This window comes from Vigna unguiculata, chromosome 4 (assembly GCF_037176805.1).
Source record: "Vigna unguiculata cultivar grain cowpea cultivar isolate G323 ecotype 2 chromosome 4, ASM3717680v1, whole genome shotgun sequence".
In the NCBI taxonomy this organism is placed as follows: Eukaryota; Viridiplantae; Streptophyta; class Magnoliopsida; order Fabales; family Fabaceae; genus Vigna; species Vigna unguiculata.
In genome coordinates, this window is record NC_140795.1 from 3228019 (window position 1) to 3231752 (window position 3734).

Genomic DNA, 3734 nt, shown 5'->3' on the forward strand with positions numbered 1-3734 from the left:
TTAAATATGTTTCCTCATTAAGAAATTTGTAACAATGACATTGTCATAGAAAGGGGCTATAAAGAAACTTTGTAATTGATTGTGCTTAGCCGAATAGGCACCCTATTATGATTTAATTTTTTGGATGAGAAATTTTAGTTAAATATGATTAGGAGAAAGTATTTCACTTTATTTATACTTATCATTTTATTAGGAAGAGATTATTAAAAACAAATTTAGGTATATTCTCTACTCAATCATTGTCATTGTGTTCTCACTTCTCAACCACTCTATCTCTGCCTAACATAACCACAAAGGTTTTGCCGCAAGATTCCATAGTTTGATGCTATGCTCCTACTCCATAAAGCACTTCCATTCAAGTTCAACCATTGAAAAAGCATTAAAAATTATCAAATGAAGTGTTTGATACACTGAGAATCAGATCAGAGTTGAGCCAGTGATGTTACTATCATAACTTTACTTTGTTCTTACACTTTACAGTAGAACACAAAAGGTTTAAACTTAACTACACCAACTCACCAGTCACACAATTAATGGAGAAAAGTTTTGAAACACTTTTAGACCCAACAGTAATATTATTTCAAGCATTTGAATTGATTTGTTGTATTGTATGACCCATGGAGTTGTTGAAGTCTCAGATAGGTGATAGTAACAGAAGATAAGTGCAGTGTAGTTTTCAGTCACAAGATGAAAGTTACTCTCTTTTTCAATTTTTTGTTTTTGGTACAAGAAGAATGTGTTCTACACAAGACCTACACATACATTACATTAGAAAGAATAAAATGAATGAAAGAATGAATTGATTTTGTACATCTAAAAGCTGATTTCTATGGCTAGATCTCAACTACACCCTCTGCTAAGCTTTCAAACTATAGCCAATTTGAAGACAGAAACAAACTCAAGGGAGAAATTGTGACCTTGAAAATCAGTTTTCACTCTTCATGGCTCTGATGTCTCAGTTTCTCTGCCACCAACAGCTTCTGAGTGCTCCTGTTTTACCACTTAGTGGATGGAAATGGTGTTTGGAAAATCGTTGAGAAGTAAGAAACCACCTTGAGATGCAAAAGTTACAACTACTACTTCCTCTCTAGGCGTGAAAAAATCACATCTGAAACGTGAAACCAAACACCCCAACACAATTTACAACCTTCTCAAATCCACATCATTTTTTCAGCTGATTTTGCCTCATGACCAACACATCCAAAGCCTCTTTCATCCAAGGATAAGGGCATATTTCTTTTGCCTCAGCCACAGTCATCTGCATGATGCATATCAGATAAACATTAGAACACTACCAAAACCAAAGTTAACTGAGTAAGATATTGCTCTTGAGAAAAAGTGATTTTGACAACTGAAAAATAGGTTAATCACTTACCCATCTGCGTTTTCTTGTGTTCATCTCTGGCCACTTATCCAATTCCTTCTTCACAAGCAAAGGGAACATGTATCCCTCATGCATTATGGGTTGCCGTTTGCTCTTGTAATACCATTTACCCAAATTACTCTGCAAGAGAACAAACACATACAAGGTAAGAATCAAAGTGTTGAAGAAAAACTCCATCTAAGAAGTGCTTCTCACACACACAAACTTACCTCAACACTGCCAATAACCCCAGCTTCTTCTATAGTCTCTCTTAAAGCAGCTTGTTCCATGGATTCATCAATTTCCCAACCTCCCTGAGGCCAAACAACACACACTAACATCAGCAACAAGTCCAAAAAGGGGTGAAAAATAAGCTTCAAAACGGTACAAGATTTGGAGGAAAAAACAATACCTTTGGGAACTGCATTCCATGGCCTTTCTGAGCACTAATCACAAGAACCTCTAACTCCTTATCTTTTGTTCCATTGTTCTTGTATCTATAAGGAATGCACCTGTTCATTTCCAAAAACACCCCACAGAACAAGTCAGCTTAACAACTCAATATACACACAGAAAAGGACAAATTTAACTTCAAAAACCCACCAAACCCAAAAAATGTATTTTTTTTTCTGTCACCGGCCATCAATAATTAAATCAAAGACACGCTTTAAACCCTCCTTCAAACACACAAAAAACAAAAAGCCCCCAATTGAGAAAAAATTGAAATTTTCAAAGCGTGTCCACCATCTTCGACTCTAGAGATGCTGGGAAGTTTGGGGTTTTTTTTTGTTTCAAAATTTGTTTTTGTTTTCTGATATGTTCTTATCTTTCTATTTCTTTTATTTCAGTTCTTGAAACACTTTCTCAAATATAACTTTACAGATTTAACAAGTTTAAATTAAAATCCATCCCTGGAAAGTGTAAAATCACTATGGTAGAAACATTTAGTGAGAGAACGAAAGAAAGTAAGAAATCCCTAAAAATCAGAACTTGATGAAACCCCAGAAGAAGAAACAGGAAGAAAAAGGCATAGGAAGGAACAAGAACACACCCCACAACTTGACGACATCCTTGGTCATAACGCTGCAAATGCCTGCCAGTACGAGGAGACATCAGAGACATCATGGTCTCCAACGGCTTGGGAAACAAATCCTTGGAAACCCTCTTGGAGAAAAGGAAAGGATATATGAATTTGCAAGCCAAATTCCGAGAAAGGAAGAGACCCATTAACGCTAATCTTGTTATTGTTGTTGGAGTAGTGTTTGCAAAGTGGAGTAGTGATAATAATAATAAAGGGGAGAAGAAGATGAGAAGAAAGAAGCAACAGACATGAATTATGGTATGGGACAGCCAAAGAGGTTGTTTATATATAACTACCTGTTTGGTTCTGGGGTGGAAGATGTGTGTAAATGTGTGCGCGTATAGATAAGTACAGCGTTCAAAACACACACAGCGCATGACCCGTACGTTTACTCACGCGCTTTCTCCAATTGAAACGTTTTTTTGTGGTTATTTCTTTCTTCTCTGGGTAGAAAATTCTAAAACGCTTGGAGAGTTTCAATTTTCCAACCAGTTTCTTCTCACATGTTTCGAAACGTTTCTCCTACTATTTTATGTGAATGTGATAAGTAGTTTTACGGCGTGTTCAATCCAAAAATAAATTGCTGTAATAATTAATTAAACTTAAATATCTTTTTTTGTCTTGTTTGTTGTAAATGATTTTTATTTTGATAGAATATTTAAAATATTTAGTAAAAATAAGGATTATTTTAAACATTTTGTTAAAATAAAAATCATCTATAATAAATATTACGAAAATGAGGACAAAAAAGATATTTAAGCCAATTAATTACTTATTATTAGACATAGATATTTGTATGTTTTCTTTACTTTACATTTTATAGTGTTCGTTTCTCATTGTAATACTTTTTATTATCGATTTATATACACAATTATATATACTAGTTATTATAAGAATTAATTAATAATTTATTTTTTACATTTTTCTCTCAATTAAATTTGTATTTTTAAAAAAAAATATTTGAGTTCTCATTTTTATAAAATAAATTAATATAGGTTTTAATTAAATTTAGAATAATGTGATTTAAGAGAGTCACGTATTAAAATCTAAATATTATGTGTTAAAATTTAGATCATTCCTATATTTTAAAATAAAAAAATTTCTAAGATAGGAAATAGTTCAAAATTTTACATTAACATATCTACGTTAACAAATCTTCTTTCAAAAAAATTCAATTAAATAAAAATAAATTTAAAAATTAAAATAAATCAAATATATAAATACAAGAAACCAAATTACAAATTAAAGCTTATAATAATTTTAATAAGTTTTAAATTTATTAAAATGTTA

The 3734-nt window shown here is 32.1% G+C and overlaps 1 pseudogene across 1 annotated transcript; it reads right to left on the reverse strand.

Moving 5' to 3' along the window:
* Positions 1 to 768: 768 nt before the first annotated feature.
* LOC114182269 (nudix hydrolase 18, mitochondrial-like) lies at positions 769 to 2718 on the reverse strand (annotated as a pseudogene). The gene is made up of 5 exons (XR_014994624.1): positions 2415 to 2718; positions 1776 to 1875; positions 1594 to 1677; positions 1376 to 1504; positions 769 to 1258 (listed from the first exon to the last, which is right to left on the reverse strand). The product of XR_014994624.1 is annotated as a nudix hydrolase 18, mitochondrial-like (transcript).
* Positions 2719 to 3734: the final 1016 nt, after the last annotated feature.